The 25,285-nt window shown below is 33.6% G+C and overlaps 1 long non-coding RNA gene across 1 annotated transcript in view; it reads right to left on the reverse strand.

Annotated features, from left to right (window-relative positions):
• Positions 1 to 10,953, reverse strand: part of LOC146992729 (uncharacterized) — an 89,018-nt gene extending 78,065 nt beyond the window's left edge. Inside the window, exon 1 of the long non-coding RNA XR_015039204.1 lies at positions 10,310 to 10,953. This is a non-coding gene — a long non-coding RNA (uncharacterized LOC146992729). The remainder of the gene's footprint in view (positions 1 to 10,309) is intronic.
• Between the last annotated feature and the right edge of the window lie 14,332 nt (positions 10,954 to 25,285).

Consider the following 25,285-nt stretch of genomic DNA (forward strand, 5'->3'; position numbering starts at 1 on the left):
AACTACTACGCCAACCTGACTCACTCCGTAACGATTCTCATTTCAAAAGCTTCTTCTGTATAATAGATACAATCGATAGTTTCCATATCAGGACTAGTGTCTTTTTTGACTTGCTTTTGGAACATGAATGGTCCTGAATAAGAACAGGGAGCTTACTCAAGCTATGTTCAGGAAGGTGTGAAATAGACAACACAAGCAGGAAGGGTATACGAAACCCTTTATTTTCTATCTTTACAGGTATTTCCGGAACTTCGGAATACAGAGACCAACCACTTGTGGTCTGAAAACTACTAACTAAAACTCTAATTAAAACTAACTTTGAATTAGTATACAAGTGCTTAGCATTAAGATTGGCCTTTATTTTAACAAAGGTCCGTATGTAGCACGCCGAGCTGCTAAAACTACGATACGTTTGCAATTATCAAGAGGACTAAACCTCTGGCCTTGAAGGCAATCAGCAACAGAGCGAAAACTCGTAAAACTACAATGGTAAGCGGCTTGCTTCCAATAACTCCTTCCTCTCTCTTGCTTGGCAAAAAGCCACAACTTAAGTACTTGGCGTTAGCAAGACAATTTGCATAAATAAGTTAAAGCGTTTAATTCTGGCCGGAAGTAGAAAATAAGAAGTGACAGTACAGTTTTAAAATAAAATAAACGTTAGTAAAACTTAGGATCCTTACATCCATACTTTTCTTTTAAAGAAAGTGTCAACCTGTTTTAGCCATGTTATTTTATTTAAACCACAAGCTCTATACGTAGTTTTTAATCCATTTAAAGCTCGAATATAATCACAAACGTATATATTAATGTGCATATAGTGCATAATATTTACACTATAACTTAGATAATTTATTCTAATGTACTTTTCTTTTGTAAAAATAAACGTGTCTCTCGTAACACATGTGTAAATACTATTCATCTTAATACGTGAGACAGCTTCATTAGTATGCAGCTTATAAATAAGTCAAATATTTTATGCTACTAATTTTCTGCTTTCTGCGGTGCATGTAAAATTGAGCTTCAGGTCTGACATCTTTTAATTTTCAAATATAAAATAAGCCCAATAAGCCCAAATAAATGCATTAAGATTTAGAAAGAGAGAGGTTGATGCTGCTTACCTATGTGTAAATTTAGGAGCATGTACATTAATATTGTTTTAACGATGAATGTCTAAAGTCTAATGCATTATATAGATTAATCAAGTTTTATTTCAACAGGTCATCCTTTTACAATAACTAGTAAAGGATCGTATGTGCATCGCCTATCATGTAAAACACGTTTTTTCATTAAAATATATGCTGATTTTTTTTTCCCCGCAAGGAATTAAAAATGTTCTAATGGTTTTTAAAAGTGGCAAAAAAATAGCCTTTCTTGCTTTATATATTACCGTATTTGGTATAAAGGAACTGTCCTTAATAAAAAAGTATATTTATTTTAATTTTTATGGAAACCGTGGCTTATGGCCGTACGCTATAATTAAAGCAATATATATCGTCAACGCGAGTTTCATTTTTTTTTTTTTTTTTTTTTTTTTTTTTTTCTTCTTTACCTTTTTCCTCTTAAAAATAACGCAGGGGAGATATGAGAGCTTTTCAGACCCTTTCAAAAAATTACTTTTTTTTCCCCTTATTAGGGGCAATGAGACTTTGAGATATCACTCTGTGCTTTTAGTTACGCTCTTTGATCTTCTATTTTGATTTTTATTTTCTGCGTATTGTTTTTTAAGCATTCAAAAAAATTCTTGAGTATGAAAATGTGAGTAAATTATGGGTTGCCGCATTGCAACCAGAATAATACATAACAATAAATGCTGTAAATTAGGGTAAATATTTATTGGCGTTATATACTATATTTTCTCAAATTTTGCTTCCGCTATATTCCGTCAGGTTACGTTATACTAATGCAAATGTTGCCACTGCAAGAAGCATAAACCTTCCCCTCGACCTGGCAAATAACTAGTTTCCAAAGCCTTGCCGTTCGGCGTATGTGTGTATTTTTAGCTTTTGTTTGTTCAAAAATACTACACATAATTCATGTAATTTAAAATGCATTTGGTTATAATACATTTCAATAATAATTTCTATAAGCTTCTGCAATAAACATTTTGCATATGTGTCCCAATTTCTGTAAGCTTTTGCAATAAACATTTTGGATATGTGTCCCAATTTCTGTAAGCTTTTGCATTAAACATTTTGCATATGTGTCCCAATTTCTATAAACGTTTTGCACACTGCTATGAGTGATGTTAGTATTGTTGTTGTTTTGACTTTTCTCACTTGTCTGACAGTTACATCAGAACAATCCCATTAAATTTATCTTGGCAAGGAAAGCTAGACTGCGCTTGTCATTGACTAGAACCTTGAGCACCATGCAGGTGACAGTATGACTACAATGTTAGTGTAACTAATTGTTTTTTGGTTTATTTAATTATGGCAAAGCACACTAGGACTATCTGCCTAAAGGGAGATATGCCTTCGTGGAGGACTTTGTAAGGGAAACTGGCTCGTATACACGTTACACATGCAGAAAACCACGAAAAACGCCCATGCAGTCAGCCCGCTCGCGGGATTCGAGCCTCGGACCGAACTACCAGTGTTCAGCGACTTTACCGCTCGGCCGCTGGTGGGCGCTAGTGTAATTAATGAAAGAGGCTTCTAAGCCCTTAAGTTGCATGCCCAGTACAGAAAAGACTTTTTCTTATGTTTATTTGCCTTAACAAAATACCTATTTTCATTTTTACTAAAATAAAGTAATGACATTGATTCTTGCTTACTTCGCTGAGAAAACTAATACATAATCTTATCTGAGTGCTTAAGTGGTTTAAAATGTAACATTTTTTTTTATTTGCCTAAAATACTGTGCATAACCTATTTCAATTTATTTTGCTTTATTGCCTGTTTCTGTATGTTTATTATGTATTCTTAAGACTATGACTATTTTTGGTTTGCATATGAGCGTATAACTGTTTGTTATGCTTTTGACTACAAAATTTTATGTCTGTAACCGACTCACAACATGTCAAGAATTCTGATACGATCGGAGACCCCAAATTTTTGGTGATCTTGTCAGCAGTTAGACTTTTGGCGAAATATAGCTAAATTTGGCAACTTTTATAAGTTAGGAGATACTTTGGATGGTACCCCACTTAAAATTATAAGAACGAGCGTAAAAAAATTTCTATATTTACTCCTCCACCATTACCTTACCTCAGGAATCTCACTATTCTACTTGGCAGAACTGAATTCATCCTGCATTCGGTGAAACAGCTTACATCTTACGGAGCAATTTTAGCACAAAGATATTTTAACTATGTTTTATTATATATTTACAAAACTTCTTTCCCTCGAATTTCTGGACACCAGTAGTATAAAAATGACAGTTCTGCGGCAGGTGGATCAGTGGATCAGGGGGCGTGGTCAATGACATCACAGAGGGCGGGGCCAAAGGCAACGTCATCACACTAGGAGGCGTGGTTTCGAGTGGAGTTGAGGTGTTCGTAGACTACTGATTGAGTTGTAGACCTCCTGCTTTTCATTAAAAGTTAGTTTTTTTTAATTGGCAACGGGGTCATGGCGTCCTCTAGGGATGAAAAATGAAAATAATCTGTTTAGGAATTGCTCATGGCGTCCTCTAGGGACGAAAAAAGAAAATAATTTATTTAGAAGTTTCTTTTATTAAAAAATGTTGTATGATTCAAAATATAGAATTGAACCCTCAAACAAAATATCTCACCAGCTCAGTAGTTTGAAGATTTTAACCACTAAGCTGACGGGATACATTCAGATTCAGGTAAAAAAGCCTATATAAGAAAATGGAATTTGAATCAGCTCATCAATTGCAATTATGCCTGCCCCAGGAGAAGCCACCGTTGCGGTGTGTTTATACACTGTTTTATGTGTTATTTTATCATCCATCTATATTTTTACAGAATTTCATAAAATTCCTATTGATTTTACGCTACGTCTTAACGACAGTGGGAATTTATCATTATCCATATGAAGAATAATTCAATAGGTTATGAATATGAATTTATCGTATCAGGATCCGGCTCATGTTGCAAGTTTTGGTGGTGTTGAAGCTTTACATCGTGCTGCAGGAGGTAAAGTTTCCAGGAAAGAGATTCAAACATGGTTAGAGGGAATAGATGCGTACACGCTTCACAAGCCGATTCGCCGAAAATTTCCAACGAATAGAGTAATCGTGTATTCTATAGATCAACAATGGCAAGCTGATTTAGTGGATGTTTCACATTTACGTGATCATAATGATGGTTATCGATATATATTAACCTGTATTGATATATTATCCAAATATGCATGGGCTATTTCTCTGAAACAAAAGAGAGGAGAAGATATTGTGAAAGCGTTTCAAAAAATAATGAGCCAACGTAAACCAAAATTACTTCAAACGGATCAGGGCACCGAATTTAAAAATAAAGTGTTTATAAAATTTTTAAAAAGAAATCAAGTTAAACTTTTCAATACATTCAATACTACTAAAGCATCCGTGGTGGAAAGGTTTAATCGCACTTTGAAAACAAAAATGTGGAAATACTTTACGACTCGAAATACATATAAATATGTAGATGTCTTGGACAAATTAATAGAAAGTTATAATGCTACTTTTCATTCAAGTATAAAGCGAGCTCCCATAGAAGTCAATTCAGAAAATGAGAGTGATGTATGGTTTACCTTGTATGAAGATCATCCTTCTAACGTTTCTAAATGTATATTCGCTGTAGGAGATGTGGTACGTGTTTCCAAACTAAAGCTTACTTTCGAAAAAGGTTATGAAACCAATTGGACGGAAGAACTATTTGTGGTGACAGTGTGTGTTAAAAGACATCCAGCCGTGTGTATAGAATTAAAGATTTACTTGGAGACTCAGTAAAAGGAACGTTTTATGCACAAGAGTTGCAGAAAGTGAGATTGAAAGAGGAATATCGCATTGAAAAAATTTTAAAGAAACGTATGCGTAAGAAACAGACAGAATACTTTGTAAAATATCGCGGTTATCCCGACAAATTCAATCAATGGATTCCAGCTTCTAATTTACTCTCGATATAAAGTGTGAGAAAATATTGTATCCGAATCATTTGTGAAAATGAGTTTCTACGTAACACTTCCGAGCGATAGCTCTATGAATTATTTCCCCGAAAATAAAATTTCACATTTTATAACACGTTTACCTGTTCCCATTGAATTAAAAGGTATGTGGGAAGTTGGTTTGGTTGAATTGCTATATCCGCACACATGGTACAATGTGAATGCAGACAATAACTTAATTGGATTTGTTTTAGAGAAAGATGGTGAAATGTTAGGTCGTAGATTACCTCCAGGATGTTATGAAACAGTACCTGATATTTTAAAAGCTATTTATATTAAAGAACATCAAAACAAAATAATATTTAATTATAACCCAGTAACAAAACGAGTGAAAATCAAAGTGAAAAATAACGCTAAAGTGATTTTACATGATGGGTTAGCACAAATGTTAGGTTTTGAACCTATGGAAATTACATCTACAGATGATAGTGCCGAAACTGTTGTAGAAAGTCCTTTTGCAGCCGACCCCTATGCACATTATCGTGTATTAATGATATATACGGATATTGTAGAACCTCAAATCGTAGGAGATGTTTTAGCTCCTCTTCTTCGAATTGTAAGAGTAACAGGTAGCGATGGAGAAGTCGTGAGTGCACTATTTGATAGACCTCATTATTTACCTGTGAATCGGAAAATGATAGACACTTTGGAAATCGATATAAGAACGCATATGGGAGCATTTACGCCATTTGAACGAGGAAGGTCATACGTGAAACTTCATTTCCGTCAAAAATACTTGTCATAATGTATGTACCTTATCAGTGTTGTCAAAAATCTTTTGAAGATTATTATGTACAACAAACAGGACATGGATTGAATTATTATCAAGGTAATCTTTATCAGAGAGGATACGGATTAGGGGGTCTATTCAGATCCTTCTTTCGCGCTGCCGTACCTCTTATTAAATCAGGAGCCAAAGTAATTGGAAAACAAGTATGGCATAGTGGACTGAATTTGTTAAATGATGTATCACAAGGACAAGATGTAAAAGAGGCTGCTAAGCGTCGACTGAAAGAAGCCGGAAATATATTAACAGATAAAGCTGCTACTAAAGTGAAGAACATGATTGGTTCTGGACGAGTCAATAAAAAGCAGAAACGTAGGAAAAAGCGTACCATTTCTCACCGATCAAAGAAGGTGAAAGCACAGGATATTTTCTCTTAAAAAAAAAGTATGACTTCGTATATTCATCGAGACTCTCCCGTTTGCGTCAAATCTGAATTAGATTTATTTACCATTCCTCCTACGCAAACAGCTATAGAAAAAGGACAGTTTGTGGAATATCACCCTCTCGCAAATATACGAGATGGAGGACCTATCGAATTTAATATTTCTGGCAGTGGTGAAGACTATATTGATCTAGCTGCTTCTTATATACACGTGAAAGTTAAAGTAGTTAAGGCAGACGGATCCAGTTTAACGGACAAAGAACCGGTTGCCCCTGTAAATTTATTTTTACATTCTCTCTTTTCGCAAGTAGATGTAAGTTTAAATGAAAGAAACATTTCATCTGCGACAAATACCTATCCTTATAGAGCCTTCATCGAAACATTATTGAATTATGGGGAAGATGCAAAGAAAAGTTTACTCACCTGCGAAGGATTTTTCCAAGACACTTCACCTAATAAAATAGATGTCTTAGCTCAAGATGCGGATGCTGGACTAAAAGCTCGCGGTGAACTTATAAAAAACAGTCAAAGTGTGGATTTGATAGGACAATTACATTGTGACATTTTTCAACAAAATCGACTCATGTTAAATTTAGTTGATGTGAAAATTAAAATGGTGCGTAGTAAATCTGCTTTCTGTCTAGTTTCTACTGAGAAAGATGCCGATTATAAAGTGATCTTGGATCATGCTTCTTTGTTTATCAGAAAAGTAAAAGTAAACCCTGGAGTCTCTCTCGGACATGTAAAAGCGTTGGAAAAAAGTTCTGCTAAATACCCTATAGATCGAGTATTATGCAAAACATATTCAGTTTCTAAGGGAAGTTGGTCTTTTATGCAAGATAATGTATTTTTAGGATTGATGCCCAAGCGAGTCATTATTACTTGTGTAGAAAATGCTGCAATGAATGGACAATATTCAATGAATCCTTTTCTGTTTGCCCATCATCATGTCAACTTTATATCGATTTATGTAGATGGACAACCCGTTCCATGTAAACCAATGGATCTTGATTTCGAATCTAATCATTATGTGCGTGCTTACCAATTTTTTTTTCTGGATTTAATCGCGACAAAGGCATCTATTTATCTCGAGAAGAATTTGTGAAAGGGCATGTGTTATATGCTTTCGATTTAACTCCAGACATGTGTGATGGATCTCATTTTAACTTACAGCATCAAGGCAATTTGCGAGTAGAAATTAAATTTGCTAAAGCTCTCTCTGTGACTCTCTCGGTGCTAGTCTATGCAGAATTTCAAAACGTGATTGAAATAACAAAATCTCGTCATGTACTATGCGATTTTGCTAATTAAGCAATGGACAGCCTTGAAATAAACAGAGCACTCTCTCAGAATGCAAAGACAGGAAAAGCATTTCTGGGAGTTTTTGCAAGTGATCGACTCCCTATCGAGATCAAGAAATATCCAAGTTGCTTTATAGCTAATGTAGATCGTGCATCTGAATCAGGTAGTCACTGGTTAGCCTTTTACATTTCATCCCCACAGCATTTAGAATTTTTCGATTCCTATGGACATGACCCATCCTATTTTCCTGGACCGATAACCAAGTATGCAGAACGATTTCCACAGATGGACTTTAATTCGATGACTCTCCAAACTAATGTAACAGCAGTATGTGGTCAATATTGCATATACTATTTACATTGTAAATGTCGTGGACAATCTCTCAATGATATATTGTTATCTTTCATACCTCAACATATATCTAATGATATTAAAGTATATAATTTTGTAATCAAGAAATTTCATGTAAGATCTTCTTTCTATCAATAAATACATTTAAACTTTATACATTATGTGTCTTGTCTCATTTAATATGGAATTTCCAAAGCTACAACATCCTTTCACAATGGTGATTTCGGGACCCACTGGATGTGGGAAAACCTATTTTGTACGAGAACTGTTAAAGTATAAAGAGGAAATGTTTTCAACGATTCCCGATAAAGTAGTATGGTGTTATGGAATTTACCAACCACTGTATAATGATATACCGAATGTTACTTTTGTCGAAGGTTTACCAATTAAATATCAAGAATATTTAGGTTCCAACACATTATTCATCATAGACGATTTGATGAGCGAATGTGGGAATGATAAACGTCTGACTAACTTATTTACAAAAGGAAGTCATCATTTAAATTTAAGCGTTATTTTTATCACACAAAACTTTTTTCACAAGGGAAAAGAAATGCGTGAAGTGACTTTAAATGCACACTATTTGATTTTGTGTAAAAACAGAAGAGATGTCAGTCAAATCGTACATTTAGGAAAACAGCTCTTTCCGCGTCATTTAAAGTTTTTTCAAGAAGTATATGAAGATGCAACCAAGAAACCTTTTTCTTATTTATTCATTGATCTGCGCAGTGAAACTCCGGAAGAATTACGTTTACGCACCCAAATTTTACCTAACCAAGTACAGTATGTTTATCAAATGAAACATTATTAAAAAATAATAAAAACAACAGCTTTATAAAATGCATCATCATTTTATAAAATGACGCTGGTCAAGAAACAGCTAAGACAGTTACAGCTGTTAAACATTTGTCCGTTAAAGTTACGGAAACATCTATTAAAGAAAATTAATATCAATTGCATAAAAGCTATATGCGAATGTAGTTTAAACATACTCAAAGGAAACGTTCCATTGTCAGAGCAACAAAAGAAGTCTCTCTGTAAGCATAAAACAACTTTACGAAAATTAGGAAATCGTAAGATTTCTCTTGTGAAGAAACGAAAATTAATTTTACAAAAAGGAGGTTTTCTAAACGTTTTGATTCCTGCTGCTCTCAGTGTTCTTACAGGACTAATCAATGGAATTCACTAAGAAATATGTGTTAGTTCCAGAAGAGATGATGACAAAGCATACCATTTCTGATAAACAGTTAAGTGAATTGGATAAAGCCATGATGCATATTTTAAACAGTTCAGATGACGATCGTGAGAAATTAGTGCGTTATTATGAACTTTTACAAAAGAAATTGAACTTAAAGGAATACAATTCACCCTTTAAAACTCCTAAAGACGACTCACAAAATTCTTTAGACGATTCAGCTGAGATGAAGAAAGTGAAAGAGGAAGAAGAAGCCCCCTCATCTGTGACAGACGGCGACAAACAGATGACTGTAACTGATTATTCTACTGTTATCTTAGACAGTGTACCTTTACGAATGAGAGGAAAAGCACAAAATGCATTAGCTATTTTAAAGCGACATCCTGATATTCTTAAGTGGAATGATAAAGGCGAAGTACTTTATCATAAGGAAAAAATTAAGCATTCAAATATTATAGACTTATTCAACATCCTTTTTACAACCAAAAAGAAAAATATTAATATTCCAGCTAAAAACGAATTTTTAAAAGCCTTGACTGAAATCAACATGCCAATGGATATATCAAAAATGAAAATTTACAGAATCATGATGTTAATATGAAAAAAAAAGTATTGCATGTTAAATCTGTAAAACATATACGTTCTCCACGAAAATGGGAACCTTATTAAATGAATAAAATTATTATTTTTACATATAGACTCTTTCTTCTCTCTACAATCAATATTTGTTTTACATCGTTTTTAAATGTTATGAAAAACATTCATTTCACCAAGAAGCTTTTACCTTTCAATACATTTATTTTCAAAGAATAAATTTCTGTATTATACATAAAATATACTTGGAATTTTCTTTCATTAGTTAATATCAAATTAACATCAATATCCATTTACTGATATATATACATATTTGATATACACGTTTGCTTTAAAATTAAAACTAAAATTTCAATATATTTCTATTAAAAACATAAGGAAAAAAAATAGTCATAACATCAACCAAACACAGAAATTTAAATAGAATAGCTGCACTTATATTAATGCATTTTTATAATCTTCATAACATTTCGATTCAAAAAACCTATCACAAAATAAATGAACAATTTTTTTTCTGTCTTAAAGAATCTCTTATATTTTTTAAATTAATACATAAAAATATATCTTCACCAATATAATTCATCAACACTTACCGTAATACATTCTTGTCTTGTCTTGTTTGGGAAGGACAGTCTATAAGGCGTCATTATATTATTGCGTTATCATGGTAAGATAGGTTAATGGAAAACTCTGATAATCACTGAAAACTTATTTGAAAGAGTTGTTATTCTTAAGTTTGACATTACTTATACATATATGCATAAGGGTAATCTTAAAAGCATCATCCACTTATCATGATAGAGTAATGGAAAATTTCTAAAACTCTGATAATCATATGTGAAAGAATGTATTATCTTAAGGTTGTTGTTGCTATTCCAAGTTTGACAATACATACAGAAGTGAAGGAAGATCCTTGATAAGCGTTGTAGACTTCACGTTATGATAAGGGTTAATGGAAGTTGAAATCGTATTCGAAAGAAAGGGTTATCATAATGTTGTTGTTGTCCTGGTTCAGATTATACAAATCTGAAATGTTTCGAGAACATTCTTTAATCCCTATAAAAGGTGTTTCAGAAATGGAAAAAGTCAGTTCTCTTCTCAACCTTGAAAAGAGCAAGTCTTCCTGATTTGATTCACAGAGCTTAATATTTTTTTGCGATGGCTTTTGAACAAGATCACCAATCTGTTTCTTCCAACGTAAGTATTAGAACTGTTATATATTATTTTAATTATTATTTTTTTTCAGACTAGATGAACTTTTTAAAATGAATTATAATCAATCTATTTTTAATACATGATTTATATGTTTGCTTCAAGTATGATTTGAATTAAATAGCCTGCTTTTTACATAGTTTAGAGTTGAAAAAAAATTTTTTTAAAGCATTTGTAAGAGTCTGAAGGAAATCAGTCGAGTTTGTATATCGTTGCATGATATTTTTAATGCATGAATGAACTATTTTTTATGAGAAGATGCTTTTATTTTGAATCTTTATTTTAAAAGTATATTTATTATAAGATAATGAATGAAGTATCAAATACTTTTAAACAGCAGTCATCATTTTTGAATATTCTAAAAAAATATTTTTTATTAACACAGTTTTTTCTCTTTTTTTTTTCTTAGTTTATCGACTTTGGATTTCAGGAGGAGGAATTCAACTCTCTAACTTCTGAAAGAATGGAACCTCAACCAAGTACAAGAGAGGTAACATTTTTTTTCTTTTTAATAGTGACTTGCAGATATAGTTATTTATTCAATGGTTCTCTTTCCCTTCAGTCGTTGTTGTACAATGTGTGATTATTAGGAAAAAAAGTAGTGAGAGAGAGATTTTTAAACTAAATTAAAATTCTTTAAACGTAAAGAGTTAATACTAAACGATTTCTAAAATGATTTATGTAATTAAATTTTTTTAGTGAGGGATAATTAAAAATGCGTAATTTTATAATGAGGAAAGCATGCATATTGAAAGCCGCTTTTCTATCTTTCACAGGTTTGCGACATATGTGGTCAAAGTTTTAGTAAAAAGAGTAATTTAGTTCGTCATTCGAAAACACATGAGAGAAAAATCTTTCACTGTGAAGAATGTCAGGCTCAGTTTACGAGAGCAGATAATTTACGAAGACACATACAAAATATTCATGTTAAAAAAAATACCTTTTCATGTGAAAAATGCAACGACGTGTTTAGCAGAAAGCATGATCTAATGAAACATAACCGTACTCAACATGGTACTGTTCAAAGTATTAAAAGAAAAAGTAATAACCCCCATCCATTAAACAAGCGAATGAAGCATGCAGCGTCGGCCTTAAACGTCTTCAGTTCTTTTACAATTATCGCCACCAAAGAAATTAATCAAGATCTAGAAATATTTTTAAATAATATCAAATTAAATATTATGTCGAAACTCGAGGAAGAAATCAATGAGAAAAAGGCTTTAAAATGGTACATTATAGTAACAGCACAGTTCTCTAGAATAGGACATGATGGGGACGAAGAGGTTATTAAACCACATTTTAGATCTACCTGCCTCACAAGTTTAACAATAGAGAATGTTGAAGAACAATTGAATGAGGCCTATAACAAGATAAAAAAATCGTTTGAAGAATTTTTACAAAATGGCTCGGGATGGACATTAGATAAAATTGAAAAATTAGAACTCTGCACAGCTCTATATCATCCCTTAGCCGCTAGTAGTTATATACCTCTTCCCAAAGAACTTGCCATGAAAAAAGCCATTTTAAACATTCAAAATGGTGATCCAAAATGTTTAGTGTGGTGCTTACTTGCACACAAATATGATCTTTCTAGAGAAAATAAACCAGAACGAGTAAATCATTATAAACCCTATGAACATGAAATAAAATTAGGAAATATTGAATGCCCTGTTCCTATTACAAAAATACCATCTATTGAAAAACTAAATAATCTTAGAATAAATGTATTTGGATATGAAGAAAAAGAAGTCTTTCCCCTCTACATTTCAAACAGAAAAGAAACTGATTGTATTAATTTACTTTTAATCAGTGATGACACTACTCAACATTATTGCTTAATAAGAAATATGTCCCGGTTATTAGGTAACCTCACAAAACACCACCCAAGCATGTTCTATTGCATGAGATGCTTGCATAGATTCACCCGTGAAAACCTGTTAGAAGAACATGCAAAATACTGTCAACATCAAAACATACAGAGAATTAAAATGCCATCAGAAGAAGAAAAAATATTAGAATATACTAATTATCAATATGAAGAGTCTATTCCGTACATTATTTATGCTGATTTTGAAGCTTTAATTGAAAACATAGACACTTGTACACCTGATGTAGCTACTGCGTCTTTTACAGAAAAAATACATCATCATAAAGCTTGCGGATATGCTTACATAATTGTAGGACCTGATGGGAAAAGCTTTAAACCTGTAACAGTATATAGAGGTCCAAATGCAGTAGACCATTTTATACAAAATATTTTACGTGAAGAAGAGGAAATAGCCGAAAAATTATATAGTATTGTACCTCTTTCCATGACATCTCAAGATAAACAAAATTTTAAAAATGCAACTCATTGCTACTTATGCAAAAAAAATTTGAATAATGATCGTGTAAAAGATCACGATCATCTTACGGGAAAGTATAGAGGAGCTCTGCACAATAAGTGCAATTTGAAATTTAAACTTCAAAAGAAAATTCCTGTCGTATTTCATAATTTAAAACACTATGATGCACATTTAATCATGCAAGGCATTGGTAAAATTCAAAACAGGGAGTTTCATGTTATACCTAATAATATGGAAAAATATATTTCTTTCAGTATTAAAAGAAAATGGAATAATCTAAGAATATCTTTAATTTTTATTGATAGTTTACAGTTTATGAACGCGTCTTTGGAAAAACTTGTATCTAACTTGCCTGAAGAAAAATTTAGGATTTTAAAAGAAAATTTTCCCAATGATCAAAACATAAAATTATTATTACGGAAGGGAATATATCCATATGAATACATCAACTCTTTTGATAAATTTAAAGATACTTAGTTACCATCCATAGAGAACTTTCGAAGTACTTTAACTGGTGAAAGTATATCTTCGGATGATTACATTCATGCTCAAACTGTTTGGCAAGCTTTTCATATTCAAAATTTAGGTGAATATCATGATTTATACGTAAAAAGTGATGTTTTACAATTAGCAGATGTGTTTGAAAATTTTAGACAGCTTTGTAAAACTTACTATAGTTTAGATTGTGCGCATTTGATGACTGCACCTGGATTAGCTTGGCAAGCCTGCTTAAAAATGACTGATCAAGCTTTGGAATTATTAACGGATGTTAATATGCATTTATTTATAGAGCAGGGCATTCGTGGAGGTGTGTCCATGATTACCCAGCGTAAGTCTGTAGCAAATAATAAATATCTGAAAAATTTTGATTCAACTAAAGAAAGTAAATATATCTTATACCTTGATGCAAACAATCTCTACGGGTGGGCTATGAGTCAACCCTTACCCTATGGAAATTTTGAGTGGGTTGAACCTCATAAGAATGTCATAGAAAAGATTTTGACTTTATCAGAAGACAGTTTGGATGGATACATCTTGGAAGTAGACCTCGAATATCCCAAAGAACTTCATAATGCTCATAACGATTATCCCTTAGCTCCAGAAAAAATGAAAATAATAGCTAATCATCTTTCACCTTATGCAGTCAGTGTACTGAAAAATAATAAATTTATCTCGAATACTAAATTAGTTCCTAATTTAAATCCTAAATTTAATTATGTCATCTATCATAAAAATTTACAGTTATATCTCTCTTTAGGTATGAAATTAATGCATGTTCACAAAATTATAAAATTTAAACAAAAAGCTTGGTTACAACCTTATATACAGTTTAATACAGATCAACGTAAAAATGCACAGACAGGATATGAGAAAGATTTTTTTAAACTAATGAACAATAGTGTGTACGGTAAAACTATGGAAAACGTGAGGAAACATGTTGATGTCCAATTAGTCAATACAGAAAAAAGAGCGAAAAAATTGGTAGCTGCACCAACCTTTCATAATTTCAGAATTTTTGATAACGATTTGGTTGGAGTACAAAGGTTGAAAAACTGTGTTAGTTTAAACAGGCCCATATATGTAGGATTTGTCATACTAGAACTTAGTAAATATCATATGTACAATTTTCATTATAATCATATCAAAAAACAATATGGAGAAAGAGCCAAGCTACTTTTTACTGACACAGACTCTCTCACGTACGAAATTTTAACAGAAGATGTATATCGAGATATGAGTTTTCATACGCATCTGTACGATATGTCAGATTATCCGAAGACTCATGCTTTATACAATATCAATAATAAAAAGAAAATTGGATGCTTCAAAGATGAAATGAATTCCGAACCAATATTGGAGTTTATAGGACTGAGGGCGAAAATGTACTCTCTACTGTTGGATGAAAGTGAGAAGAAAGCCGCGAAAGGAGTTAAACGAAGTGTTATTAAAAGGAAACTTAAACATAAAAATTATAGAGATTGTTTAGAGAAATCTATCTTCACCAGAGAATTACAATATAATATTCAGAGTAAGAACCATCATCTTTTTACCATGGCTATAAATAAAATCGCACTTTCAGCTTTTGATGATAAAAGATATATTTTAAAGGATGGAGTGCACTCCTTAGCCTATGGGCATATCAATATAAATAATGTTTAATGGAAAACAAAATGGATTATTTTTAAAGTGGTCAATGACTTCACAGTGGAGTTATGGGAAGGGGCTGGCACCTGGGTATTCAAAAAAACCCCATGACTGTGAAACTGTGAAGAGAGACCCTCAGGTGTCAGAAAGCTGAGGCTTTCGATAAAAGCCCATGTGTGTGTGTGTGTGTGTGTGAAATTTTAATGAGTATTATGTTATTCTTTCCAATATTTTTAACAGTTATTTCTTTCCAGAAAAGGAGATATTTTGTTTCAGGTTTCGATCCTATATTTTGAATCATAGAACATTTAAAAAAAAAAGAAACTTCTAAAATAGATTATTTTCTTTTTTCATCCCTAGAGGACGCCATAAGCAATTCCTAAATACATTATTTTCTTTTTTCGTCCCTAGAGGACGCCATGACTCCGTTGCCAAATTAAAAAAAACTAACTTTAAATGAAAAGCAGGAGGTCTACAACTCAACCAGCAATCTACGAACACCTCAACTCCACTCGAAACCACGCCTCCTAGTGTGATGACGTTGCCTTTGGCCCCGCCCTCTATGATGTCATTGACCACGCCCCCTGATCCACTGATCCACCTGCCGCAGAACTGTCATTTTTATACTACTGACACCTAATTAGACATTTGAAATAGCAAAATTTGTTCATATTATACACAAAAACCTTTTGGCCGCCTTTTGTGCTGTTAGCAGAACGGTTTTCTAATCTTCTACATTGAATGTTAGTTTGATTATGACAAAGATGCTAGGGCTATCTTCCTAAGGGGAGACGACTTCGGGGAGGACTTTCTAAGGGAAAGTGGCTCGTTACACATGGGGAATCAATCAATCAAGTTTTGAACTCTTTTCCTGCACCTTAACGCAACTAAGGCTACTTTCGGAAAAAACCCATATCAGGCAGGAGGAGGTCGCAGCGTATTCGATTACGTGAACTATCCCTTAACGGGCTGGAGTACTGAGCGACAAACTCCAAAACTTAGCCGCAGCACGCAAATTACCGACGTTCCATTTAGGAGGTATATCAAAACTTTTAAGTCTGGAAAACTGGGTCATACACCAGCTCTTAGCCACAGGCATGTAAAATACTTCACTTTTAACTTCCATCGAAGAGCCGGGACCGAGAGGTCACTGTTTCCTGTTCTCGGCTTTTGGTGAGGACGTAACCTGAGCACCTAATGATCTGACTGGTCGTTTAAATGCTCCCATCAGTAATACGTGGGCTGCCGTGACATCAGAACATTACCTAGCAAACCCGGTGCCGTCCCGCATCGAGCTACAATACTATCAGTTCTTGGACTCACACCAATTCCCTGAGGTCAGACCGTACAGACGATCCAACGCTGGGTTCAGGTTCCGCCCATCTCGTGATTTTATACCCCCGTGGCTGAGACTGTCTAGGTATAGATCCTAGCGAATAGATTCACAGATTTCTCTGCGTCGACCTCTGGGCGTTACACATGGGGAAATGGGGCTGTTTGCTTAGAATCGAAGCCACAGTGAGGTACCAGTATTCAGAGAGTTTCCCTCTCAGCCGCTGGTGGCATTGCATAAAGTGAGTATAATCTTTGAAAGCTTCAACAATGGCCACGTTTTCCGTACCAGACTATCTGACATTATTACTACAAGGTATTCAAGTTTCACCGACTTTTGTGAAAAGTGACATTCTAAAAGGATCTGTACCAGTAGTCAAAGGGAATATTAATATTATTGCGTAGGCAGAAAACCATGTAAACGCCCATCTTGCTGCTGAAAACCAGAAACAACGAAGCCGGAAACTGCCACTATTTCAAATGCCCATATAATTTTCCTGCCCATATAATATGCCTGCAACGATTAATTTGCCCATATAGTTTTATAAAAGTTTAATTAATGTCACATTCTAACTGAATAAAGGTAAAAATTAAAAGTAAATGAACTTTGCATTTTGAAAATCAAAATTTTAAATATCATATTTTTATTAAAAAAAGTCTTTTGATAATGTTGTGTCTCTCAAATTTTAATTGTGCTAATTGTATTTAATTAATTGTTATTAAATTTTTTATTTAATTGAAATAGTTCGTTGGATAGGTATTGGATATTTATTTTTGGCAGTTAAAAGCATTAGTTGTATTTATTTTCGATGGTTAGGTTTTTTTTTTTCACGAAGAAGCAGGGGATGGCTTTCCGGAACATTTGGACGGTAACAAGGCTTGAATTATTTGGTCAGTGTACTCTAAATAGATACTCTTGGCGACTTATGAATGGGATTTACAATGAGAAAGGGCAGTTTAAAGTATTCCTCGCTACGGGAGGTTTCGTTTACTGAGTATGAAAAAATCTGATGTGTACACCACATGACTTCCTTGTACGGAATATTAAATTATACGCATTTTTTCTTGCATTTTATTTAAACTTATTAGATTGAATTAAACCTACTTCGCCGACAGCGCATAAACCACAATAGAATAAATGCATTCTTTAAAATTCACTTTGTTTACCATAGCGACATTCTGGCACTAGGTTTACTTAACAGTATTATATTTCATTCATATTATAACTCAGAATACACAAAATGTATATCATTTAAAGAATTATCTAATCGTTGCCACATGTTCTATTCAAATACTATAATAAAGCTAGAACTATGTATAAAAGAAATTAAGCAAACAAAACAAAACAGAAACCGTTTTTCACAGACGATTGAGTATTTCTCATTTAATTAATTCAGTTCTCACTTCGCGAGAAGGCAAAAATACATAAAAACTCAAAATATCTATATTAAAAATTACGAAGTAAATTTCAAACGCTTATTTCCTCGAAAAAATTCCAGAAAGAATTAAGCATGATTTAATTGGCAATAATAAATGAATGCGTTATCTTTGTTGTTGCGAAGCTAAGTTTCTCTAGATTGGCAACAAATCCACTAGTCTCCTGTTTCAAATGTAAACACCAATGGCCGCCATTAAAAACAGGCTTAGCGGCAATTAAACAACTTTAAAATTGCTGATAATTCTAAAAATATTGCACACAGATTTACTAAATGCATAAAATCTTTAACCGGAAGATAAAAACAACATAATTCAATCATTTTTAAAGCAAAAAATGTACAATTTACAAACATATAAGAGTAAAGAAACTGAGATCACTGAGCCGGGTAATAGAGTGGATATATATATAAATATATTTATATACGTTTGGTGCTGCCGATTGCAACCAAAATACGAGGTGCACATCTACATGTTATAGCAGTCCTATATATAAAATTTCAACGTTCTGAGGCTACTCGTTTTTGAGTTATGCGAGATACGTTCGTACAGACGCCATGAAAAATTCTCTTCAGAATTAATTTTAAAGCAGTTTTATAATTTTTTTTTTTTTTTTTTTTTTTTTTAAGGAAAAGAGTATTTTAATTCTGTCCTTACGTACAGATATGACGCAAAAACATCGTTAAATTGCATTCGATAGCAGTCAAAATGGATATTTTCGTTGAAATATGCTGCCTGAAACTTTTCGCGATTACAATACTTCCTTTTTACTTCGTACAAGGAAGGAGAAAGGAAAAAATTGGCTCCTCCGCTTCACTTTTGCTTTGTGAAAGTTAGAAGTGCTGGAATAAATGGGTTATTCGAACGGAGAGGCGTTGAATGGATTCCTTCTGACGACAAGTAAAAGCAAGAGAGTTAGAATAGAAAGAGGGAAGGTTCAACTCAAATCGTGGATCTTGGCGGCCATGTTACTACTGTCGTTGTGACTTGTGCAAGGAAGTCTCTCATTGCAACATTTTTCTTTCCTTTTGAAGCATGTCATCTTGTGTTGCATATTGATGCACAAATCGATTTTCATAAAAGATTCTTGGGATTACTTTTCAAACGTAAGTATTCATTTTTTAATGTAATTTGATAAATATGTTGAAAAATATCATAATATCATGCTATTTTCTTCCCAGATGTGAAAAAATGGGCTTAATAGTAATCAAAATATGAATATATTTTAATGTTTCTGTTTATAGCTGGTATCTTCGTTCCTTAACATACAATTATATGGGCTAAGATTTAAACTGTATAACTTGAGCGTTTTAGGTAATTCGTTTTATAATTTTCATGAAAAGTAAGAAATCAATTGTTGCTAGTTTTATGAATTGTAAAGGTGTTAAATAAAGTAATGCTTTTTGTTATGTATTAATTATTATTCATTAAGTTTTGAGAACTGTTATGAATATAATTTTTGCATTTGATCAAGATAAACTGTTCTGCTGTTAAAAATTGTTTGCATAAACTTACAAATTTCTGGGCAGTATAGTTTACACAATTTAACATGAGGAAAGACGTTACCAAAAATTTATATAGGTATATTTCTGTAATTAAGCTTAATTCAAGGCCATTTCTTTGAGATTCATAAATATGAGATACGCATAAATTGAAATAATTAAATTCACATAAATCCGTTTTATTTTATTAATATTCATTTTCTTGTTGTTATAAGGTTGTTGGTTGTGAAAAGGCTCTATTTAAAACTTTCATTTAAAAAAAAAATGCAACTTATGACTCTTTTTTTAGATAATTATCTGCTTTTAAATATGTGAATTTCTGTTTTAGTGTATTATTACTTAAAGCTGAAATATTTAAGCATACTAAAATAAAATAACGTTCTTTCATATCTCTTAAACTTTGCAAATGAAATAATTCTTTAACAAATTATGATAATATCGGAAATCACTTTAGAAATATCACTTCTTAAAGAAAAAATTTGGAAAGTACACCCAACAGGTTGCTGATAATACCTAAACAAATACTTAAAATGTGCAGGAACGTCATTTTTAAAGGCTACATGCATTAAGATATCGAACTATTTCTTGTTAATTTTCTGTACATAGTGAATTATTGATTTCATCTTTATTACTTTAAAACAAAAATTTAACAACAGCGAAGCATTTTTTTATAAATTTAACATATTTTTGCTGGAAAATACATGCACGGAACTGCTTAGAAACACGTACGTTTCACTGCCGTGATGAAAAAACAAACATGGACGCAACTTGCTAGGTAAGGTTTCATTCCCCGATAGTGGAGGAAACTGGGAACCCTCCCTGCTTATATTCTAGCCTCCTTGATTAAAAGGGCATGGAAGATATTATCTCCGAGTCTACGTTAGGAGTCGAATGTCTTTTTCTCACGCTCTTGGGTGAAAATTTCCAGGTGTCAAAATGACAGTCTTTGTGGCGGCAGATGTGTTTCTATTCGTTCATGGGGTCTGAAAGTAATAAAATCCATAATCATTTCATTTTTAAGTTTCACTTCAGATAGAAAATGAATAAAACTAGAATCAATGTTCACGTTATCACTTATCCAGTCACCAAACTCATTTACGACTGACAAATAAAGTTATACATGCTCTGTAATGCTTAATGTTATTCGTAATCCTAAAGAAAATTTCACTTTGTTGATGTCACTCGTAGAAGATTCCTTTCCGCAAGGTTTTTGCAGAATTTGCTCGGGCAGTGGACTGAAAGGGGAAAGTTGATATTTCAAATAGAGGAAAAAAAAGTTTGCATTCTTTGGAAGATCATTAATTACTGATCGACGGATTTAGACAAAGCTAAATTTAGTCTATGACTATAACAATGAACCGCCGTTTCAAGAAGATAAGCGTATCTAACTAATGTCTAAAGGCCTAAACATGTGGCCGCCCATTACAGATGCGTTATCAAAAGTCTGATCAATTAGACTTCTCGAACAGTCTAATTTTCCATAACTTTGGTTATGCATTGGGGTTTTACCCAGATAGGAGGAACCTGGGTTGCTTCGGCTCTACATGAGGAAGGACTAGCTGCCTTTCCCCTGCTTCCATAATTTGCCTTCAACGTGCTGTTAACCAGGAGCGGATGGAACCTCAGTTTAAAAGCATTAAACATTTAATATAAACTTAGAATTTATACATATATAATTAATGAACTCATATGAAGAAAAAGATTTAATGTCACTCTTAAAAACGAAGGCTAAACTGATGGTAACCATATAAACTCAACGTCTTAAGAGTATTGCCTTTAGGTCAGAGTAAGTTCACAATTGTTGAACCTAATACTTTGCTCCATTGCATAAAAGGGAGATTTCTTTATGTCTAGCCCCCGGATCATTTCATAAAATCTTATAAAGATGCCGTCACTTTTATGCAAGTATGCGATAGTTCTGGAGGCCTCATTGCTTGTGATGCCCGTGCCAGTGCCTATAAATTATCAGTTTCAAAGGGTGTTCCGGCAGCCTGATGGTAAACGTCATAACTATGCCAACACATTTGTTCCTTTATATCAAGACATACTTTTGTTATTGTGAGGGAATTTAAACATGAAAAAGGCGCTGTCGCCCTCGTGACAGATTAGCGATTTGACGGACGACGAGAAACTTCTAAAAAATAGCGGCATCTTTCTCCAAACTACCTACTCCTGTTATACCAACCCCCTCATTCCAATCTCAACGATACCTCAAAGACCAACCTCAACTATTGCCGGTAAGCCATTAGAAATTTTTATTTTCCCATCACTCTTATAAAATAATTAATTTCACTTTTAGTGCTATGTTTTAGTTCGCCGTCATAAAATTTTTCTTGCGAGAGTTCGAATTAAAATATACTGACGCAATAATTCCTAGTTTAAGGTATAGATAGGAAAGCGTTAAGAAACGTTAGTACACAATCCACCTGCAAGAGATCATTACGGAAGCATGCGCAAGCAGCATTTAAAGCCGTTTAATGATAACGAACTCATTAATCAGTTGTGCACACCGCTACAGTGTTGGTGTTGGTGACAAAACCAAGGACAACCATATCTAGTTGGCCTTAACAAAACCGGCATCGAAAGCTTGTCTGCCGTATTTGTTCAGATTGTGGTGTTGCCATGGAAACACCGTACGAAGTTTTGTGAGTTCTGCGCATGCCCGCCTCGGATGAGCGGCAGATGGCGAGGAAAGAGCGGTGTGCATGAAGCTGGAATTTCCCTTCTCATCGGAATGTCATTATTGATGTGTTAAATAAAGTTTATATACTTTATACTTGTGTCTTGCCTCACCATGGAACCTCTACATTGGTGACCGACGTTGGACAACGCACATCTTTTGATCGTTTCTTTGAATTTTAACAAAATACGAAAACGGAACTAAACAAAACATCATAAACAATGTATGAAATATCAGCAGTGAAAATACCTTCTTTCATTCCTTCTGATCCATCTCTGTGGTTCACGATGGTCGAATCTACTTTTAAATTAGCGGTTCCAAAGGCTATAACATTTACCTCCCGACATCGCTATGACCGTGAACTGCAAATGGTATTAACATAAATTTATTATCTTTAGATTTAGGTTTAAGAAAACAGTTTGTTTACCTTTTTTATGTATGCAATGTTCAAACTGCTGTAATTGGTGCAGATTTCTTACATTATTTTAACCTACAACCAGATCATAGAAAATTAATTTGGCGTAAGTATCGCTTAAACGATACTTACACCAAATTAAATTCTTATGGTAATTTACATGTTGCTAGTATACATTCAGTGAAATCTGTAATTTGTAATAATTATTACGCTAAGTTGTTAATTGAATTTCCTCGCATTGTTCAAGCTCCTTGTGCAAACCAAATTGTCAAATATTCAATTCAGCATCATATTGAAACTTTTGGTCCTCCCGTTTTTACCAAACCATGCCGGCTTGCACCCGATCGTTTGAAAATTGCAAAAATGGAATTTCAACATCTGTTAGATTTAGGCCACATTCGCCCATCCAATAGCAATTACGCTTCGCAATTGCATATGGTCCATAAAAACGATATGAACGATTGGCGTCCTGTCGGTGATTTTGGAGCCCTTAATGCTCAGACTAAAAAGAACAAATATCCAATCCCTAGTATTATTGATTTCGCAAGTGAACTCCATGGGTGCAACATATTCTCCCATGTAGATTTAGTCAAAGCATTTCATCAAATTCCGATTGCTCCTGAGAATGTCCATAAAACTGCTATCTGCATACCATTAGGACTTTTCGAGAGTACTCGGATGCAATTTGGTTTGTGCACGCACCTTTCAAAGGTTCATCGATGAAGTGATGAGAGGTTTAACCGGTGTATATGCATTTATTGATGATATTTTGATTGCCTCAAAAAGCCACAAAGAGCATATTAACAATCCACGAGCTCTCCTTCAAAGATTAGATCATTATGGTTTAACAATCAAACCCTCAAAGTGTACATTTAGAGTTCATACCTTAGATTTCTTAGGATATAAAGTCTCTAAAGAAGGTATTTCTCCCATTCCAGATCGAGTTGATGCCATTTCTAAATTTCTTAGACCAACAAGCTTAACACAGCTTCACAGATTTCATGGCCTATTCAGTTTTTATGGCAGATTTGTGCCACACGCAGCGCACATTTTGTCACCTTTAATTAAGCTTCTCGAAGGTCATTCTAACAAAAAGAAATCATTCCGTCCAACTAAGAAGACTGAAAATCCTCTTTCGTGGTCTGGGGACGCAGAAGAGGCATTTTTAGCAGCTAAAGAAGCTCTTACAAAAGCTACCCTCTAAAGACATCCAATTGCTGGTGCTCAACTCAGTCTTTGGACCAATGCATCTGATGTTGCTATTGGCAGCTCTCTCATGCAACTCCAAAATGGTCAATGGAAGCCAATAGCATTCCTTTCTTTAAAATTAAATAACAGTCAGTGGAAATGGTCTACATATGACCGCGAACTTGTGGCAATATATGAGTCTATCAGGAAATTTCAGCACATGTTAGAAGGTCGCAACTTCATGATATTTACCGACTAAAAACAACTAACATTCGCTTTCAGACAAAAAGCAGAAAAGTGCTCTCCTCGACAACTGAGACACCTTAACTATATATCTCTCAATTTTTCACTGATATACAATATGTTCCCTTTCAGAATGGGAGTCACATATACGCATTCCCTAAGAATGTCTCTTACAGCCGGGCGTCCCATCCACGCATCAGTAAAGATCGCATTCAGAGGACGGGTGATGCGTATACGCATTTTAAGGTAGAACGTTTTTCTGAAGGCCACTAGATGGCATCCTGTGTCCATTACTTTTGAAATGAACACAGTTTTAGGTTCCTGACCTTGAGTTTGATATATTCTGCTAAACTTTGGTATTTTACTCATCAGCTGTTCGAGGGTGGGGGGGGGCGGAGGGAAAGCGTAAACAGAGGTGGGCTCTTTAAATCTCTGCGTGCTAATGAAAACATTCTCGTATCTGATTTATATCCAATTCCTATTTTTATTCTATTTTTTCCTCTACTACGTACGGTCTTTTAGGGTTCCTGTGCGGAGTTGTTTTGCATTGCTTCAGATATATTTCCGTTCCTTCTTTTTTTATTTAGGAAAGCTTCACTTCCAGTCTATTATGGCGGGAAGGCGCTATTTATCAGAGGAAGAATACCCTGGTATGGTTAGTGCACCATTTACTAACGCAAATGAGAATACTGATTCATTTTCTAAAGAGTTCAAAAGTGATACTTTTTCTAAGAGTTACAAAGTGATACTTCTCTGTGTTTCGAGATTTACCACACTCGTTTTCATTTTAAATTTTGTTACTTCTTACTGTAAATAGTCTTTATCGTGTTCTTTTTATTAATTTTAAACTTTATTGATGGATTTTATCAATTAAAACTTTGGAATAATTTGAATAGCGCTTTCGAAAATTATTTTAGAAGATAAGCAATTTTTTAAGTATATTTTCATGTAAAATAAAGAAAAAATGTTTTAAGGGCTAACTTTAACATATATAAGAGCTCAAGCAATAATCTAAAATGATACCAAAAATTACGATGCTAGGAGCGAAACTTTTGTTTTTCTGATTTTTGTTA

Source organism: Stegodyphus dumicola, chromosome X2, assembly GCF_044657685.1.
Source record: "Stegodyphus dumicola isolate Sdum_Otavi_A_Nest chromosome X2, ASM4465768v1".
NCBI classification, from domain to species: domain Eukaryota; kingdom Metazoa; phylum Arthropoda; class Arachnida; order Araneae; family Eresidae; genus Stegodyphus; species Stegodyphus dumicola.